Genomic DNA, 21,282 nt, shown 5'->3' with positions numbered 1-21,282 from the left:
TCAATTATGTGCTTTTGACTGCCTCTTCTCATTAATGTTACATGGAAAATAAGAACCATAATATATCAATTTTACGAGTGTTAAATGCAGTTCCATAAAAATGGTGTGAGAATCTTTATTTGTCACTCAGCTATTTCCATTGCAACTGTGGTCCCTTCGCTACTAACAATTTTTTTTTTTCCTATGCCAAGAGTAAAATTCTAACCCTATGTTGACCCAACTGAAGGTAAAACACTTGTTGACCTGAGTTCTGTTTAGAGAACCAAGGTGTTCAGAAATGATTAACAGCAAGTTTCCACAGTTCATCTTTGGCTCTAGTTAGCTGCTTAGTTGGCTGTGGTGGGTTTGCCAAGAACTAACTGCTCAAAGGTTAGCAAGCAGGCATAATAATTTTCCGAATACAAGCTATACTCTTAGGTGTGCTGGATCCTGTAGAATGAATAGAAATAGATGGTGGCAAAATTTTAGTAAGGTATGTTTATAGATAATATATAAGTTAACTTATTTGAACTAATGAATTGAATCATTCAATCATTGAATAATGAATTTTCAAACAATAAATAAATTAAGACATGATGGTATGAAGGTGAAAAAAGGAATTAGATAAATTTAGGTATTCGTTATCCATTGGTGTCTATTAAGGAGCATATCAATTGCAGCCTTTATCACCTCAAGCCCACATTCGTCCCTCCCCCTCAAAAAGAAGTTACTAGAGGCTCAGTTAATGAGATAAATACGTAATAGCTCTATTTTTACTTGTTTTTCTTAAGCCTCCACTAGCGGTCACTGTTGCGGACAGGGCACAAAATTAAACAGACGTCAAACACCACTTCTTATGGCTGCTGTTGATTTTCAAGAACAGAGTGGTCTCTTTTGAGCATTATGGAGCTTTTATTTGTTGGGGTTTTTCCCCCTTCTATTTTTGTCTACAACAAAATGAACAGATGCCAAAAAGGAGCGAGGAAGTGATAAGAGTGATAAAGAAAACTCACATATTTTGCAGAAACGCTCTAAAAAATAAAATTGTTGTTGACAGGCAACATACATGGGTCTATATCAGAACTTAAAAAGCTACCACAATATTATTTAGAGAAAGAAAAAGCATTAATAAAAAATGTTTTTCATGCACATTCGGTCTTCTAGCTATTGCTTGCTTTCTGCATAGAATCCAAGTGGCTCACCATGGGTTTCTTGTCTTGGCGGGAGATTTGCTCCCCTTCACCAGGCTCTTTCTCCTTAGCACCATTCCTTCGCTCTTTATCAGGGTCCATGGGAAGGGGTCAGATCTGTTACTTGCAGAAGCGATGTGGGTTCAGCAGCCCTGCTTGCTTTGGGTCTGTAGGAAATTCACTCATGGAGCTGGGAGCATATCTGAACATATGTTAGTGGTCTTTTACAGCTGTCCATGTCACTTGTCACACCCCCACACAGAAGCTTTTGAATGTGCCCCACGTCCAGAAACTACGTCTGTCACAACAGTGAAAGGGTGCCATTCCTTCACTTCTGTCCTTCAGGAACCCCTTAGGGCAGCATTCGGGTCGGGCTGAGGGCTGGGTGGGTTTGAGGGGAGAAGCAGACGGCCAGGCTGCCACGCTGAGGGGTGGGAGGACACGCGTGCTCAGCCCTCCACATCCTGCTCCCTTCCGCGTGTCCCTCTCCCGCAGCCGGAGAGACCTAGCTCGGTGATGTGGCTCTCGCCTATCCGTGTCCCTGTCTGAGCTGAGATAAAAAATTCAGAGGAAATTCAGAAACTTCAGTAGGTTCATTATTACCACTGGAAAGTCCCACTGCCTAACTACTCTATTTTTTTTCCCGAGAAAAGCCAGCCACATTGTTGCCCAATAATGTGAAATCTGGAAAACGAAACTCCGCTATATTGCATGTAAGTGAAACTTTCTTAAAAAAAAGCCCCTCGGGCCATTTTCCAAAGCACAGACTTCGGCACCGGAGCAGCACCATAGCAGTGCTACCATCGCGACAGGGGAGCTGTGCCCCCTTCTCTCCCCCTCCGCAGCTCCCCAGAACACCCCAGCCACCCTCCCGCTCCGGTGGCACCCGTCAACGCCTGGAAGTCTTAGAAGGACCAGGTTAGCTGCTGATCGGCCGGCTAGATTTGGAAAACGCTGCTCTGGATGACTTGATGGGTAGACACTAAAAATGAGAATACGGAGGAGGGAAGGGGCTCCTTGTCTTTACGACCCCGGCAGCGTTTCGGGGGGGGGGGGGGCCGTACGAGCAGACCTGCCGTAGTTTCTCCAAGCTGACCGGCAACGCTTCGAACTAAAAGACGCTAACAACTCGCTCCCGTGTGCTATGAAAGGTTTATGCAGAGAGAGGTAATGAAAAACGCGGCCGTCCTTATTTACTTCTGGGAGAGCACGCTTGGAGCCACGGACATAAAGCACGGACCCGGGATGGTGCACAAAGAACGGAAACGTGGGTTTTTAAAAAAAAACAAACCAAAACGGAGGTAACTATCTCGCGTCCTGCGAATCCCTTTTCCACTGGGTGCCACTCGTGGGTTGAGAAGCGCCGGGCCCGCTCCTGCTGTCCCCACGCGGGGCGGCTTCCCGCGGCCAGCCCCGCGGTACAGCCGCCCGCCGCCGGCGCCGCCTCAGCCCTTCCCGCCGACCGGCTCCTCCCAAGATGGCGGCGGCCCCGCCCCGCGCGGGCGGTGTCCCGGAGCCCGTCCCCCGGCGGCGGCGGGGTGTATGACCGCGGCGGTGCGGGGAGAGGGCGGCGGGGCTGGCGGCGGCCGGGCGCTGGGGCGGGAGCCGGAGCGGAGCGCGCCGGGTGAGCAGCGCGGGCCCGGCCGCGTACCCAGGTGGCGGGTGTTCGGCCGCCGGGGCCGGTCGGCGGAGGGAGAGGGAAACTTTTCCTCGCGGAGCCCTTCGCCGCCGGGGCTCCGGCCGCTTTTCCGCGGCCATGTTGGGAGCCGGGGGCTGCCTGGCGGGGAAGGAGCTCGCCCGGCGGGAGGCGGCGCCGGGCTCCGCTGGCGGCCGCCGTGCGGGGCCGTCCCGCCGCGGGGCCGGGGCGCTCCCGGCCGTCCGCGGGGGCAGCGCCGCTTCCCGCCGGGAGGGAGGCGGCGGGGCGGGAAGGACCCGGGGAGGCGAGGGGCGGCGGGCGCGGGCTTGTCCCGGGGCGCTGAGGGAGTTGCGGGGCCTGGGAAACCAGCTCGCCTTCGGGGATGGGGAGGCGGGGGGGAACGAACAGCAGCGGCGGCCCCGCTGCGTTACATAAGTGCCTGAAAGTCCCCGACTCGTGACTGGCGCCGAGGCCCGGGCGGCGGCGGCCGCCGCTCGCCTTGGGGCGGCGGGACGGGACGGGGCGGAGGGCGCTTCCTTCCCCGGCGGGCCCCGCGGGGCAGCCCTCCGCCCGCCCGAGCCTTCGCCCCCGCCTTCGCCCGCCGTCTTAAACTCCTCGTCGTTCTCGGAGCGAGTCGCCTGAAAAGGTTTGATGCTGTGGTTAAAAAAAAAAAAAAAAAAAAAAAGGCTGTGGAACCCCGAGCGGTGCGGCTGCGAGCATGAGGTGCTGTTTTGTTTGTTTTGTTTTTCTGTGAAACTCGCATATTTTGGAGAGGAGCGTGACCGGTCTGCTTAAGATATATGTGGCACATAAGCTGTTGTCTGAAAGCGGCTCGGGAAAAGACAGCCACATGTTTTTCCTCTCGCCTCATTTGAAATACTATGTGCATAGACACCCGTATTCGTAAATGGCAAAAATGCTCATCACAGCAGGAAAGTGCTGAGTGAGTCTGCCGAGCAGAGCATCTTGGCATCGTCTTTGTCCCTGCGAAGAGAAACAGCTGTAGCTCAAGTTTTGACGTGAATCGTCAGTGCCATAGTTGTTGATAACCGAAACGAGTTGGTATATCCTTAACCAGAGATCAAGGACTCCTTTGCCTGCCTTTTGGTTGAATTGATGAGAGTGGTTCCAGAAGCATTGATGAGTCCTAACCCTGGCTGTCTGGTGTCTGGTGTGCTGAGTGGTTACTGTAGGGGTTGATGCATATTTGACAAACGCTGCATTCGAGGCTGCAATGTGCCTAACAGCTTAAGTTCAGATGAGGTTAATACAGTAGGCAAAGAGAGTCTAAAATCAAACCCACAACACTGGAATTGGTTTTAGAACTGAAATGGCTAATTCCTTTTTCTCTTCTGAAATAAAGAGAACTCAGCTTCCAAGTTCTAAAACATGTATATTGAATTATTTTAGGGATGGCTATCTGAAAGGAGGGAAGTATTTAAAGGTGGCAGTGTAATCAGTGCTGAGATCCTACAGGTGTTTTGCTTTGTATGCAGTCATCAACATGAGGAAAGGAATCGGTTCTTTAGCTCAGTAGGCAATATTCTTGCTTTTAACCTATGTAATCTGAATACCGTTGACTAATTAAGTCAGAAATAAGAATCTCTGTGTAGTTAAATGTCATGTATATCAGCTCAGTTTGCTAAATAACATTTTCCCAGGTGTTTTACTGCCATGCTGCTTATGTTGAAAACAGCAGTGAAAGTGAAGCATCGTGAGCCTGAGATCCAAATTCTTACTTCTGAATGCAAATCATCCATGTGCCTTTTGGAGTGTCTATGAGTTTTTCTCTGTATAGAAACCCACATAGAGGAAGTCCCTTAAATGCTAAATGAAAACCAGTGGTTAGAAATTTGGAGCTGGAGAAGCTGGATCAGAGCTTCCTCTGCTGTATCCTCTAGAAAGAGACAGAGTAGTGTCTTTTTCATCTGGAAGCAAGTTTTCAGTAGATGCAGTGATGAAATCATTCTTTAGCAAGAGCTGCATTCTGTTTCCCTCAAATTATGGGCTGAGACTTAACTCTAGTATTACGTACATCCCTGGACTAACAGAAGATCTACCTGTAACATCCTGAAGCCCTTTAGCTTACAAAAATTATCATCGGTAAAATGGTTGTTATATTCAAATGGCATGGTGACTTTTAGGTTTCACCATTGTGGTGAGTGGATGTGGGAAGGTTTCAGAGCAGTAGAGATGGAACTGCAGATTCACGTGGGGGGTGATATGATGGAGCTTGGCACATCTCATTTACCCCGCTGAGAGCCAAGTGAGGGCAGTAGAGGCAGGGTACAAATGCTGGTTTCGTTACACTTGCAGCATTTTTGGTAACTTCTTCACCAAAGAGGGCTAGAGGTGTTAAAAGTGAAAGCTTAGGTCAAAACATGGCACGAAGATGACGGAGAGTTGAAGTTTTTAATACTTGCAGATGTAATTTTCTGAGAATGGGTCTGTTAGCTAAAATGTTGGAAGTGGTGGTCAAGCAAACAAATAGCATGCAAGTTTTTGTTCTTAAAGGCCATTTATTAGCGGGTGATGTCAAATAAGAAAACCCCAGCATTAACAATGTATACGTTTCTTAGCTGTTGGTAGGTAAGAAAGTTAGTTAACTTCTTGGTTTTTGTATCTAGAAATTAAACCTTACTCTGTACTGATTCAAGTTCTAAAGGTATACTTGTGACTTAGTCCAAGCTCTGTTAATATTCAAGCTTACTTTTCCATTTAATTTATGTAATTTTTTTAAAAAAAATATAGATGATGCTTGTATATGTATATTTTGCCACTTTCAATGATTAATAATTCAGTGATTTGATGGAAGTGTGATAATCTGGGAATTGTTCTGAAAGAGAATACATAAGGTGCAAAAATAGGCCTTTGAAATAGAACCGTGTATTTAAAACTTTCTCCCTATGCAGCAAATGCAAAGTTTGCTGTTGTAGAATAACTTTAGTGTTCATGATTTAGCGGAGGACTTGTTTTTACAGTTGAGGGGGTGAAAAGTTACTTTGTAGATAGGTGTGGTAGAACATGTTTACCATACTAAAGATTATTTTAGCATTGTCATAAGATATAAGATGTGATGACAACTGTGTTAGCAAGTAGAGTCGGGCAAACTCTGAGCCACCTGAGTAGTCCTGTTGAAATAAATGAGTCTGCTCACATGAGAAGTGGCTTGGCTGAGAGTTGTAGGACAAAGGTTCTCCTTTTATGAAAATAAATACTATTGTCCAGAAGTGTTATTGAACAGAAGAGTACTTCATGTTTTTCGGCCTGCTGCTTTAATACTACATAGTCAAAAATGCACTCATACGTTTACTTTGGTTTTTTAAAGTTGCATAAATAGGTAAGAGTGCTGCTGCCTTGGATGTAACGATGGTGGTTTGTTTTGGGTTTTTTTTTTTTTTTTTTAGTCTATTAGTGATTGTAATTAATGTAAGGATTTTAAAATTATTTGGAAGAGAGTGGCTTGCTTTTTCCTCTTTGCATCATTACATTTTACAATAAAACAGTGTTAAGCATATTGTTTATGTAATATAGTAGGATTTTGGCATTTTGTATAAGTGTAAAAGAAGAAAAAACAGTTGAAAGTTAAGGATTTCAAATACAGGAATGTTCTCTCTCCACCACTTCCCCCCCCCCCCCCCCCCATTCCTGAATGTAGTAAGATGACATGCAAGCAACTAGTTACTGTGTTGAAATGCAATCTCTTGAGAAGTTGTACTGATTCTAACAGATACAGGGGTGTTGCTAGATAGTGATGTATCTGATCTTTCTATCGGCAGCTTTAGCTTTCACTAGATATCTCTTTTACCTCAAACATATCATCTAGAGGTAACTGTTTTGCTTTTAAGTACTTAATATGCCTTCTGCAAAAGGAAGAGTTACAGCACGTTCTTTGACATTTACATTTCTAAAGTGTACGCATAATTTGTTAATGTAAATTAATATTAAAGAGTGTACTGTACACGCTGCTGTTCAGGTTGTCAGATAGCATCTTTCTTGGAACAGTGAGCTGTGCAGGTTAACTTCAGTGCAAACCTTTGTGCAGTTTTCAAAGTTTCATCTAGATTGTGTCGTCTTTGCTGCAGCAGTAAGGGCCTAAGAGCAAAGGAAAAAGGTCTGTTGGATGAGAATCACGTGGACCACGAGCCCCTGCGGTATTCTGGACGCTGTTTATTGCACTCTGAGGACTGGGTTGTGCTGAGTGCTCTGATGTCTGTACTCCAAGTGCTTTCCATATAACTTTAAAATGCATCAAGCACATTTGACAAGCAATAAAAGGGAAAAAGGCCAGTGAGTGCATTTCCCAGGAAGGCCACCTACAGTAAGCCGCTGTGATTACGGGGTTCTTTCAGGAAATGACTTTTTTTTTTTTTTTTCCCCTCCCCCTTCTGCTTTAAATTTCTCCTGACTTAGCTGTCAGTACTTGGTAATGTAAAACTTCTGAGACTGATTTTCGGTGTACTTCTGTTCTGAAAGCTGTGTGTGACAGTGATTTCACCCCCCCCCCCCCCCCAATTCTGATCTAGGTTGGCAGCATGGAGGCAAGTGAACTGCCCTTTTAACACACAGGTTATGGCTGAAAAGCTGGTTACATTGAAGACTGACAAATTCTATTTACACTATCATTGTTAAAGCTTTCCTTTTGGCTTTTGTTGATAGCTGTCAGATGACGGTTTTCTAGACCTTCACTGTCCACCCATATGTCACCAGGTAGCAGCATTTGTTATAAAAAAGGGCTTATGTCCCTTGCTCAAGAAAGAGCAATTCAGCACTTGGCTTATGTATTTTAAATATTGCTAGATAAATACATTTTAAATATTGCTGGGGGGGGTGACAGTGACAGGTCCATGATTGCAGCACTTCAGTGTTGTCCAGCTTACCGAAAATCACATGTGGTTTGATTCCAAGCCCCAAGCTGTGTTTCTGCTGCCTGCGAGCCCCTGGCTTCTGCTGGGCTGGTGGTTTGCAGCCTGATGACAGCCCTGCTGTGTGCATGGGGCTTGAGCCATTTTTTGGTACCAATTTGAGCAACTTCTTTCAGGAGGTTCAAATGGTAGGAAAAAGATTCCCTGCAGCCAGCCATGCCCTTAGTCTGTTCTTGGTGGTGAACTAGTGGTAGAATTTGTTTGGCTTTTTTTTTTTTTTTTTTTTAAAGGAGTTAAGCATTTTAAGGAACTAAGTATGTCTAAATATTCTGGTTTTCCTACTGTAATATTGAAAATGTGCTGCAGCAGTGCTTTGTCTGACCCTGTTAGGTAGTGGCCAGCTGCCTGACCTACTGAAAGTATTTCTACAGTATAATATAGTATTAGGGTTGCTCCCTAAAGTGGACATTTAAGTAACTTTAGGTCAAGAGCAGCAGAAAGTTGAGGTGATTGCACCTTGTCAGAGAAGGAGGTTAAGTGTTGTTTTATTTGGCTTGTGTCTTGTTTAGTTTTGTGGAAAACCTTGGAATTACTGAGCTGGTAAAAGAAACCTCTCTATTGTGCAGCTTCTTTTCCTATAATAGGATATCTGAATTTAAAGGACGCATATGAAAATAATATTGATATAATAAAAATGAAATGGTGATGATGTGGTGGTGCTGCTGTGCTTGTAAATTGTGAGACTGCATGGGAAAACTTTGCTCTGTTTCAAAACACGGCTAGCTAAAAGCAAAAGTCCTTTTGTGTTGCAGTTATTTGTAGGAAGTTAATGGCTCTTGCCTGGCTTTGACTACTTGATAACTCTATAGCTTGGTCATGCTATAATCAATTACCTATAGTCTAGTTCTTGTTAGACTGTTAGTAAAATTCAGTAACTTCTCTCATAATGGTAATAAAAGTAAACTAAAGAAAACTTAAAACAGAAAACTTTTTTTTTAAACACTGGCAGTTTTAAGTACCTGTGCATAGTAAAAAGACATAAGCCAGTCAACAGTCAGATGTGTCATAGGTGTGCATTCATGAAGAAAGGGAAAATAAAATTCTGTTAACTGGAGGAAGCTCATTTGAACATGTAGCTCTTCTGGTAGCTCTCAAGAGCTAAACCATGCAGGTGCTCTGAAATCTAGGAGGTGCTATTTTTAGTGTATACTTGCGTATAAGAGATACACATGGAAATCCTTCTGTAAATGTTCTCTACTTGTAGGTTAAAGATGCTGCAAGAAGCATGCTGGCAAATACTATTTATTTCAGTCACTGAAGACCAAATCCTCTTTTTCACATGGACTGAGAGACAGTCTAGCTGGCTGTTAGCAAGTTGCCTCCGTGTGTGCTCTAAATACAATAATCTGTAACAACAACAAACCACACAACAATCTGGTTTTGGAGAACTGGTTGCAAGATGGACTTGGCAATGCTTCTTCTAGAACAGCTGTATCTGGATCTGTTTTGTCTATACTAATGATGCTGTGTGCCCTCCCTGAAAGAATTTAAATAAGTCTATTTCAAGATTGAAAAGGTACGTTGATTCTGTGGATTCTCTTCATTGTGCTGGGTTGGCAACACTTAAGGCAGGATCTGGCTTGCTCTGAAATTAGTCAGATCCTTTTCATTGATTTTTTCATGTCCCTGACCCAATGTCCATTTAACGTTAAGTGTGGTAGTATTTGTATATGTCAAGTTATTTGCTAGCCCAGATACCCAGACGAGTGCTGAAGTGGGCTGTCACCAGTTAGGCCGTTCCTTCGCAGGCAGCGTATCAGATGGGAAGGGCACACCCGGCGCGTGTCCAGGCAGCCTGGAAGGGAGGGGTAAGTCACTGCTGCCAAACTAGAAAATAACATTTGCTGAGAGAGACTCTTCAAACAGCTAAACAACTGGAGTAGGGAAACATTAAATTGTAAACACAAAAAACGTATTCCAGTGTTTGGTATCACAGCCTGGAGGAGTGATCCTTTAGGCACTGGACCAGCACGGGGGGTTTGTGTCTGCTGGAGCTTGTTGAGCCAGAGTGGGATCCCAGGCTCCTGTCCTCTGCCCTTGACTCTTCTGGTGCATTTCTAAGGTGTTGGTCTGTTGCCTGCTGTTCTTCTGATGGCTTTTAGCTACTCAAATCTGCAGAGAACTTCAGAAGGAACTTGAACTTTTTTGGGCTCAAGATATGTGGAAGCTGGTTTTGAAACTATTCTGGTCTGTGTTCCCAGTGTTTTGGTTAAGATGAAAGATGCAGTTTGCTAGCACCAGAGGCTAAGCTAACCATTGCTAGTGCTCCTAAATACAGGCAAATGGAAGGTTGAAACACTAGGGTATTTTCCCATGACAGCAAAGATTTGATCTGAATATTGGGCTTTTTTCAGTTAATTGTTTGTTGATTAATTTAAAAGGGCACATGTGTGTTATATAGTTTATAAATATATAGTTTGGTTTTATATATTTTTATATATATATATAAACATACAAAAACTCAGCCTTTTTACTTATACCCATTTCAGTATGCTGACAGCTGCAAGTATTTGATATGCCCATAGCTGCCTGGATCTTGCTTTCTGTGCTTTGACAGATGAGTTTGATGTCAAATTGGAAACACTGTTCACGGTGGGTCAGGCCTGCCTGTTCACCTCTATTTGCAGAACTCAAGCTTGCGAGGTTGTGTGGCTGTGTGCTGTGGTGGTTGCTTCTTTTTTTTTTTTAAATTCCTTTAATTCGAGCCATTAACCTGGTGTCCACGTGCATGTGCTGGCTACGTCCCCTTTCGCATCTTGAAAGGCATTAAGAATTTTCTCATCGAAATAGCAGCAGTTCGGCTGGCAGTACCGTGTTTCACCAAGTGCTGTTCAGAGCCATGTAAGCCTGTATTGGTGCTTGGGGAGCTCTCAGCTTGTTGAAAGAAGGGTAAGGACACAGAGATGAAATCAGTTTAGGAAGTTGCTCTCTACTGCAATGCTTGACTACCAGGTAGGGGATGGAGAATTGCATATTCCTTCCCAGCAGCAGCTCTATCTGTATCATGCCAGGAGACAAAAACAATATCAGCTACCATGGTTTATTATAAATAGGACCCTGACAGTGGTAATAAGCAGCTGATTTCATTAAAAAGCTGGATCTCTTATACAGATGTTGCACCTGGGCTTCTGCAGTGAGGTCTTGTCTTCCCTAAGAGGCATTCAGGGACTTTTTCCAGTGAAGCTGGGGACAGAAGGGAAGTACAACTACTTCCAGTTGGTCTAGGAGTGGATTGAGGCTCTCCTGAACACTTCCCTGTGGTACGAATTGTTTAGTACTGCTTGGGTTTCCATCTTTCATATTTTCTGTTACTGCCAAGTGGGAGAAGGCAGTGGGAACAGCTTTGGGACTCAGCAATGCTGGATTTCTGTGCCTCTTTAATGGGTGCCACATGTTTCTTGCTTGGAGCAGGGGTGCTGGCATTATGGCACGTGGCATTATGGCCAAGGTGGTTCCTCTCACCCTTCATGCAGGGCGGGCTGCAAACTGGCTGAACTGGTCTGGTGGGGCAGCCCGCTTCCGCATGCCTTTATTTTCCTCAGATCTCCTCTGTGATTATTTAGCATTACAACTCATTTGGGACGTGGGAGCTAGTCTTTCTGTTTACAAGCAGGTTAAATTGGTGTTCTCTTTCTGGCTGAGGTTTATTGTGTTAAATACCAAACCTCGTGAGAAGCTAATGTGCAGAACTTGGGTGGTTTTGCCTGCATACAGCAGCTCAGGCAGTGTTCTAACTGTTCAGCAGAGTAGCCTGGGTAGTAAAACAGCATTGCTCTGCTCTTGCTGTGCTAATACATATGCTGCTTGGCAAAACGGATAGTGTTTTGCTAAAAATAGGTTCCTGTACCCAAGCTAGCTTCTGAGTGTGTTGGGGAATATAAGGTCATACATCTTGAAAGATCTGCCTAGAAATTATCTCCGTCCCCAAAATGGAATTGGCCTTTCTAGGCATTCCTAGCTCAGTTGGATAATGGCAATTGCCAATTTGAAGAGTAATGCATTTGCCATGCAGGTCTGATAATAAAGTTTGTTTTGCTGTTGTTCTTCACTTAGAATCATTTACATTCTGTGAACAATTCTTACACAACTGGTCAATTAAAGTGAAATGGCAATCCTTCCTTGTAAGTTGGAAATTAGAGTATACTAATATTAACTGTAATGTATTGAAAGAATTACTAAACTGTAAGATGTTAGGCAGTTAAAATAGGCATTTCTACGTTGTACCTTCAAGAAGAGTTTTAGTGGGACTAGACTTGTGACAGTCATTTGCAGCAGCTTAAAAACAAACCCCAAACAGATCTGTCTGGATTATTACAGTAATTATAGGTTTATGATGACATCTGACTAGACAAATGCATGGATTTGCTTTCATGATGTATTTGGACATGACTGAATGCTGGACTGAGAAATAATCTAAAGCTTTCTAAAATATTGGCAGGCTGAGTATTCACAGGTTGCACAGTATGAAGTAACGTGGTTGCTGTTAACATATTTCTAGCGTGGTTTCTGCGAGTCTGTGGCTGATGCCAGAACATTAGCCAACAGGTTGAGACAAATGAAAGGTTAAGACTGCTGATTCGTACTGGATATACCAGTAAGAGAGTGAGTTAGCTCATATGCGTTTCCCCACAGTGCAGCCATTGCTCCACAGGCTTGCGCAATGCAGGAAGCCATGTCTTCACAGTGGGGAAGAAAAAAATAATAAAAGAATCACATTAATGTAAAAAATATTATACTGAAAATTATAGAAATGAGACTTGGGAGAAGTCCACAGTATCATCTATTCTGCTTTCCTGCCAGTGTAGTATTGATTGATGCTTACGCTGTGTTTTCTCTATAGCGTTTGGATGAAAATGTCACAAGCATCTTTGCTTGCTTAGAGTAATCCAAAGCAGCCTTAGTATTGCCACCATCCTTTTCTGGTTATTTTATCTTGCTTCTTTTTTGACTTTATTAAATGCCAATAATTAATAAGGGTTTGAAAAATGGTGCAGAGAGGCAACAGCATACATTGCCTTAAGGAAAAGGTAATTTTTTTTTTTGTCTGTAAATCAAGTCAAAGTTTCTGTCCTGCTACTGGTACCTTTCTGAATGCTGCAGCCATTAACCAGATTAGTCAAAAGTGGTTCTGGATAAAGACTGTGTTGAAGAAGTTCAGAGGGATCTTATTGCCTCCTTTCCTGCTCTCATCTCTACATTGTTACAGTTTCTTTAATCTCTTGGTCCTTCTTATTTCTTTGCAGTCTTGTGATGTAGCTTTTTGTCATTCTTGATACTTGTGTCTTTCAGATATCATCAGGGTTATCCTCTGCATCCTTACCAGCTGGTTACAGTAGCGATTGCAAGACAGTTTGTTAAATACAACAGTTTTGGGAATACTTCTGTGAAGAGAATTATTAGAGAACTGCTTGTTAGAAGGCTGTATTTCTCTTCAAGTGACAGTTGTTGTCTTATGTCTTAAACACCATCCAGGACAGCTAGCTTCAGCACAGTACAGACATTTAGTTGTTACTGTCATGTCAGCTTTTAGCAGTGATAAAGACTTTTAGAAAGCGTTTGTCATACTTGTATCTCCTCTCAACATAATATTTTTGGGGATGAAATTTCTTTTAATTTCAGTTAACTTTATGGTCAATTTGGTCTCTTCACTGTTTCATAAAAAAGCAACTGGTGAATAATGGAAATACATAATTAATATTAAAACCCCCCACAGTTTATTGTGCAGATGTATTTGAGTAACTGTAAGATATAGAATGAAATATTAATGAATTCATAAATGGGTTAATGGATACTTAAAACTTCATTTTCCTCAACATTTTATTCTACATACTGAATGATAGAAATAAATTTTAATTAAATACCTCTTGCTTGTATTTCTGTATCATCTTTAATCCAGCTCTTGTTATTACCTTGACAGGTAGTGCTGACTTGTGCATGAACGCTTGAATTCTGATTACAGCTAATCAGATCTAAGTGCATAGAAAGCTTAATTTTGCTAACAAAGATGACAGTGAAACATTCAGGACAAGCGATGGTATCGTCCTTCTCTGTATGTATTGAAGGAGGCTGTGTAGGAGGTGGAACCAGTGAGGCCAAAGTAAGATTTTTGAAATTTATGCTAATTTCTCTTCTCACCTGTATCAGAAACTTAGAATATGTGCTGTGCATGTGTTTAGTTCAGCAATTTTCCATACTAAAACTATTTTCAAAGCATTAGACATTGGTAAGTTTCCTTAAACAGGTTGCACTTCAGAAATTTACACTGTGTTTTACTTGGCAGTGGTGCAAAAAGTCAAGTGTTGCTCTTAAGAGCAATACATCTAATGTTAATAGAGATTAGAGTACTGTATTACAGTACTGAGATGCCTTCATAGCTGGAAGTTTGTCCACAAAAAGTAGTGGTATTACCATTTCAGACAGAGCTTTAAATTAGAGGGATGTGTGAGGGTTCTATTGTTTGTGTTTATTCAACTATAAGTCATATTAGCCTGTCCTTCTTGCATAGGCAAAGTGCAAGAGGAAAGCTGAATGAGTCTGATGTAACAATTATTTGAAACCTATTACTAAAAAGAAATAATACATAACTATGTACTAAATGACTGATTCTGATGAACTCTTTTTAAGGAGAGTGTGATATTTTCCTCTGTAAATCCAAAAGATGAGTCCTCTTACAAACCAGTCATTTGATGCACTTTAGATACCCAGTCTGCAGATAGTCCTTGTCTGTCTTAGGTTTACAGTTTACTTGTTTCTGTCTTGTAAAAGTTTTATTGATCTTCTGTGTGTTTAACTTGGGTGATAAAGTATAATAAACCAAGATTCAGTTCTATTTGAAATCTCTATTTTATTCAGACCCTTTGAGTTGTGGAGTCAGGCATGATAAAACCTTTAACTTTTGCCTTTTATTAAGTGACTCTAAACAGAAACTTTTATGAAACATACATGTTACCCTTAGGTAAGAAGGAAAATGGGTCTGAGTGTATGTGGTGGACACACAGCTGCTGATGTCTGTATGTGCAAATGCAGGTATGAGAACAAGGGATCTGTATGACAACTGGATAATTATTTAGAAGTTTATTGGGTGGCAAAATATAATGTGCTTTCATTTCAATCTGCTGTTTCTACCTTTTCTTTCTTTATTCTATTCCTTTTGTATTCCTCAGAAACTGAGACTTCTCTTTTCTATCCTCTACACTTGCTTCACTGCAACAATATCTAGATCTCATTTCATCCATTCTAATCGTGTGATGAGATACTGTGGTTGGTGACATTTTTTTATCAGACTTGTGTTACTGAATCTGGCTTGGAAACATCCAGGATCTGCTGCTGCTTTAGGACTGGATGGGCCTCAGTGTGGTTAGTTTTGAGCTCTTGTACTTTTTCCAGCAGCTTAAATACACTTTTTTCTTTTTTTCTTTAAAGCTGTCACCTTAACTGTGAATGTACATAGTAATGGATGAGCTGCCCGCATCCTGATACCATGGCTCTGAGAAATCTAGACTGCCTGGTTTGTATTAATGCAATGTGTTAAATGTAGTTGTTAACAGTCTAATTGCTAATTGTAAAGGTGATGATAGATGAACTGGCAATTATGGCAAGGCCAGTAGCATTTTCCTCACTTGAAGGATTGTTGAAGAAAAATAATGCTAAAAATTAGATGCTTATTAATTAATGCTTGTTAGCAGGGACTGTGTACTAGACAAGACTTGTTCTTGCCCAGGCCAGAAAGTAATGGAGCACTGCTGGTTCTGCTGTATTGCCAAAGAAAGTTGGGAATTCAGGTTGTGTCCCTCTCCTGCATACCTTTTGTGCCTGTCCTGCAGTCTAAAGGGAGTGCTGGTTGTGATGGTAATATGCACTGAGCTGGGGTAAGGAACTGTTTCTGTGCTGAGCTGTATGTAGTCTGCATCACTATGCCATAATAGCTTTTTTTCATCTCATTTTTCTTCTCCAGCACCTTTGTGTTATCTGTGGTTCTACTCTGTGGTGATCATGCCAGCTGCTACAGTGCTAATGTAGTAGTAGACAACTTTTCCTGCAGTGTTGAATTAGGTGTAGCTATATCAGTCAGGGTTGCTTTCTTTTTAGTTGACTCCTTCTGTCTGTCTTCAACTACAGCTATTCTTCTGTGCAGTTTAGTCTGGCCTCTATCAAGAGCAGAGCTAGCATAGAAAATAAACATTCTCCTATTTTAAATAAGACTTGTAGAAGCATTGAGTCCTGGGAGATCATCGGTTTGGTCACCAGGATACAGTGGCAGAAAGAAACATTTATGTGGTAAGTGACTTGTCAATGCACAGCAACCCTAGCAGAATTATTTTCCTGCTGCAGTAGTCTGGAATGTTAATAACTGTAGTAAATATGTGACTTCCTCAACATGGGTTGTGTTTTAGGTAAGTGGGTAACTTGTTAGTTCTTCAAAGGTTTCAGTAACATCTGAGTTTGCTTACTTTGAAGATAACTGTTCTCATCAACAGGATACAAACGTAAAACTGGAGTAAAATAAGGGAGCAAGAAGATCTTGATATCTTGATAACAGAATTGTTATTTCTGTAAAGCTTCTTGTGAGTAAAAGTAAAATTAACTTAGTGTCAAAGACAGTTCTGCATATGGTAGAAGAGTTGGGGCTTTCTGTGTCATGAAGTATTTTGTCACCTTTAAATAGCATATTATGCTTCGGAGGTGAAAGCCTTTGCCCAGCATCTTCATCATGAAATGGGCTTACTAGGGGCATCTGTGTGAGAAGGAGGACAAACTGAAGGTATTGCAGCATTTTGAGAGTTGAGATTTATTTATTCAGAAAGGCTGCTAAACCCTGCTCATGGTGTAGCTTTTTCTTACAAGGTGATTTATTTTTGTGATGTTTTGACTAGCAGCTAGTACTACACTGCAGTCTGGATGCAGAAAATGAATCTGATGTGATGGTAGTCTGATGGTCCTTATAGACAAATGGAGTCCTCCTTGCATAAGGGTGTGGGGACTTTCGGGAGTTTATTTGCAAAAAGTGTGAAACTGGAGTCAAACTTGATAAAAGTCTGAACAATAGGTTTGAGGTTTTTGATTTCATAGAATCCATAAACCGAGACTACGTATAAGATGCTCACACTCTCCCCTTAAGTGGAGCTGTCTAGCCTGTCATTTTGAAGCCCATGGTGCTGGTTTATTCCTCACTTGCTTTGGGGAAGATCTGGGGCTCGTTTTCAGCAATTTGCCATCACTTGAATTGCTTTGTTTGATCAGGTCTTGAGATTCTGCATCTTGAGGACAGTAATGCAGTATCTGCTTCTTATAGTGGCCTACAGTAGAAACTTCAGAAGAAACTTTTAGCTGGTAGAGAGGAGGATATTGCCACCCAGTTCCAGGGTATGATCTGTCATCTTTATAATATATCTGAATAAGCTTTAAGAAAAGATTGTTGTAATTTTAAAAGACTGGTAATTGGTAACATTGCATAGCTTTTGGACTGTGACATCTTGGGGTTAAAAGTTCCTTTGTGTCCAGACAATATTTTAATATAACATCTGCTTGGTCTGTGTGGTTGTGAGAAGAAGGGGTGCACCTCTTCTCCTAGCTTTAGCTCTTGTGACTTAGGGATGGCTTCTCTTTTGTATTCCTGATCTGTTTTTCCCACATTTAATTATTATTTGTAATCCTGATAGTTTCCAGGTAGTTTCTCATTATCCATTTCTGAACTTACTTCCTTTGTCAGAAAAGATTAGTGAAGCTGAATGAGCGTTATCATGCATAGGATCTCAGATGGATTTTTAATTTTTAGTTCTCTTAAAAACATATGAGAAAAATGTCGGAGTGCTTATTTTAAAAAGTCTAATCTATTAGTGTGTGAGGATACAATTCATGCCCTGGAAGGGTGGAATAACCCATCAGCAGTCTGTGACTTTTACTACCTTAATTGAGGCTGGTAGGTGAGAATTTGTTGAATGTTCTAGACAAAAGTTTATATCTAGAAAAGATGTGATTATCTTTTCTTTCTTAATAGTCCTTAACTTGCTCCAGATTCTTGCTTTAAGTCCCGTAAGTGATTATTGTTCACAAGCTGAAAGTACAGTCTTCAGCACAAGTTCTGGAGTCATGTGTCTTGGTTTCAAGCCATGATGATGATTAAACGATCCTGGTTAGAGTTGTTTTCTTAGGTTGTCCTAGAGAATAGTTAATTAAAACCTTTAGCCTTTTCTCCCCCTGTTTTCTTCTCCCAGTGACTTGTATTTTGAAAGCTTTCGTGATGACCTTGAACTGAGTTTGCTGTTTATTGGCAGGGAGTGCAGGGAGTGCTGAGCTGGGAGTTGTGGAGCAGTGAGTGCTTCCTACAGGTTGCTGTAACTTCACACCAAAAGCTTGCTTCACTGAAACTCACCAGTACGATTGTGGGGTGGTTTTGTTTGTGTTTTTTTTTTTTTTTTTTTTGGGGGGGGGGGGGGGTCCCCCTTGTGGACTAGCAAAAGCATTTAACTTGCTGTAATTTGCAGGTAATTCATATAAAAATGTAAGTTTAGAAGCAGTGCACATTGATTTGTGCCTGTAGAAAAGTGTATTCTTCTGGTCTGTCCCCTTTGCGCTTTGCTGACTGATTTCCCTCCCCACTTCACAGGGAACATGGGATTACTAAATAACTTTAGACTGACCCTGTGACTGACTCCTTGCTTTCTAAGTCCCAAGTTGTTGTTGGTTCAGCTTTGGCACTTGCAAAGGCTGTTTATTGCTAGTATGTTGTTAAATGGGAGTAGTTATTTGGCAGTTAATTAACCCTCATTCCAAATCCTGGGCTTTGGCAGTCAGGCACCTGAATTTGATTTCTGAGCCTAGGACTACAGCAAATACATATCAAAAAGTTCCTAGTTTATCTTTTGCATTCCCTCCTTAGTACTTTCTCCTTGGTAGATAGAGAGATAATAGCTGGGACAAGCCAACAATGTTCCTGTGGAGTGGTACTTCTGAGTTAGACAAGGCTATAAGTAGAAGTGAAGCCAATCACTTACCTGAAAAACTCACTCCCAAGTGCCAGTGGTAGTAGGTAGCTGGAATGTGTATATTTAAAGAAAAAAAAAAAAGTGGCTAGATCTTAATGCTGAATAAAACATGTAAAGGGTGGGTATTTTGTCCCCATGTACCTAAGTTAGTATTGGTGCTTGGAATGCTTGAAAGAGATAAGGTGTCTATTGAAAGGTATATTTTGCATATGCCTGTATAGTCATAGCATTAAAAAAAAAAGAATTGTATTGATGTAATTTGAGTTTTCTGTTGTTCTCTGGGAGAAAAAAAAATAATGCTTCTGTTTACTGGTCAGTTTAAGCCAATGTACTTTGTTGGCAGGGCACTAAGCACCTCCCTTCCCATCCCTGCGTTGTCTCCCTCCACTGCAGCTATCCTGCCAACCTGAGCCCTAAAACTCTCCTGTTTGTTCTCAACTTGATCAGCCCTGATCTGATTCACTGTGTAGCTTTTGTAACAGCACAAGGGAGCGGGGAGGGGGGCAGATGGCATAAATTGGTATCATCACAGAGGGAAACAAAGCAGAACCATATCAGCTAAGTTTAGTGTTGCAGAAGGATTTAGGGATTTAGTAGTGTCCACTTGTGGGCATCTTTTAAAGGGAATGATGGACAAAGCTTCAAGAACCGTGACAAGAGTAATGTTCAGAAAGTAGGGCTGGTGAAGGAGATGGAAATAACAGGGTTTTTTTGTGGGTTGGTTTTTTTCCTTCTACTTGGACTCCCAGTCTTCTCTCTAGAGATAAGTAACAAGCATTTCAGTCCTCAGAAAGCTTAATAAAGAAGGTAGTGATGATTTATTCTGATTGCAGAACAAAAAGAAATGTCTGTTTTTCAACAAAGATGACTTAAGCTTACTGTTAAGAAAATACTTTCTAACTAATCAAATGGGGAGCCACTGGACAGGGTAATGGAGGAGGTCGGCCTTTTTTTCTTTGACTGATACCTGGTGGAAATAGCATAGATGTACTTCCTTGTGTGCCTTGATGCAGCACAATTAAATCTCTTGAACACTTTTTATAAGGCAGTTTGTGTATTGTCTTGACCTTCTGCAGATCAAAATAATTTCAGATTTGGTGGCTTTGTAATTCCACTAACCATAAAACTGGTTAACAAAGTACTCACATATTGTAACTAATGCTGCAAGGCACATAAAGAAAATTCAGAACTAGTGCTGAGTAATATCTTTAATAGATTCTTCTGTCTTCAGTGTCAGACTTCGGTACAAGATGATGGCATCTGCAGAACTTAAAAAAAGGTCAGTTTAGTTATATCTGAGCAAGACCAATTGTCAAACTATTTTAGTGTGGAACTAATTAAACTCTCAAAGCAGTTATTTTTTAATCACACTTAACATTGGGCATGTGGATTTGTATAATCACAGGTAACATACTTATTTAGATGAGGCCTGATGAGAGGTTTCTCTGCCACCAAATTCCTATCAAGAAGTTTCATCCCTATTTTGTAAGGAAGTAGCTGAGCTTTGATTCATAGGAAGAAGATTGACTGGATCAGGTTATGGCAGAGCGAGAGTCTGAGCAGCATCGAGTCTGAGCCTTGCTTCAGCCCAGTTTCTTCTCGGTTATAGGCTGATGCTGTATTGATGGCAGGCAGCATAGATCTAAAAGAAAACGTAGGTGAACATAGAGGGCTTCCCAAACCGGGATCATGTTGGGAAGCGCAGGTAGCAGGCACTAGAGTATTTGCTACTCTGCTCTCCTTCAGGCCTGTTCAAAGCAGTGGTTGTACCAAAGGGTGTCGTGAGCATCAGCCCTTTGGTAGGTGGAGAGGAAGGCACAGGAGAGCCGTCTTCTGCGTGCTGAGAGACAGGTCTGTCCTTAGTACTCCCCTCTGCCAGCTGTCTCACTGCTCCGTCAAGCACATGGTTCAGGTTCATGGCTGTACTCAGGAGGAGCTTTGGGGGAGCAGATCTGGATCAGACTGGCAGGAGTTTCCTTTGCCTGACTTCTGCTCAGGAAGCTCTAGGGTAAAAGATAGGCTAAAGAGTGGTTTGCCGAGGTATGAATCACTATAGTTACTTCTTATTTTCAGTTCCCTGTTGGATGCCTTAGGAATCTTACCCTTACAAGAGAAAAATCTCATTTGCTACTTGGGGAAGGACAAGGGGTGGTTTTAATCTGAAATTGGAACGTATGTACTCTTTAGCTTAACAGCACTTCCTGAAATATGAAGCCTTCTTGCCCAAACTTTCAGCTGGTGCAGGACACTCAGTCTTTCTCGGGAGCAGTTGCAAGCTGTGTGGCTTGTCCTCTGTGCTGGTCTGCCTGTGTACATCGCCTGATCATGATGGATGCAGATGTGGTTTGAGCAGGCAAGGAGAGAGGGTCTGTGGGGCCCCTGCAAAAAGAAGGCAGCAGCAAGCAGGTAATGGGTCACCAGCCATGACTCACTCCCTGCTCCTGGCTCAAGAGTTTGCCATGAAAGCAGGTGGGGGGGGGGGTACAAGCTGTGGCCTGTACAAAATGTTTCTAGTAGGTAGATTCATGGTTTTGGCCTATCATTTAAGGTTTGCGTACTGAGAAAAG

The 21,282-nt window shown here is 42.2% G+C and overlaps 1 protein-coding gene across 6 annotated transcripts in view; it reads left to right on the top strand.

The window, feature by feature from the left end:
* The window catches only part of PLEKHF2 (pleckstrin homology and FYVE domain containing 2), a 38,241-nt gene that overhangs the window by 13,025 nt on the left and 3,934 nt on the right, over window positions 1–21,282 (top strand). Inside the window, exons 1-2 of one of the 6 annotated variants that reach the window (XM_041122810.1) lie at window positions 2,766–2,793; window positions 15,153–15,237. The exons of 1 other annotated variant lie outside the window; for it this stretch is intronic. The gene's annotated coding sequence lies outside the window, so the exon portion shown is untranslated. Of the gene's footprint in view, window positions 1–2,737; window positions 2,863–3,210; window positions 3,529–8,946; window positions 9,247–15,152; window positions 15,238–21,282 lie in introns of those variants that run through there. 4 more of the 6 variants (XM_030012890.1, XM_041122811.1, XM_041122813.1 and 1 more) reach the window with 4 other exon arrangements.

The sequence above is a fragment of the Aquila chrysaetos genome, chromosome 4 (assembly GCF_900496995.4).
Source record: "Aquila chrysaetos chrysaetos chromosome 4, bAquChr1.4, whole genome shotgun sequence".
Lineage (NCBI taxonomy): Eukaryota > Metazoa > Chordata > Aves > Accipitriformes > Accipitridae > Aquila > Aquila chrysaetos.
This window is presented reverse-complemented; position numbering and strand designations above follow the sequence as displayed.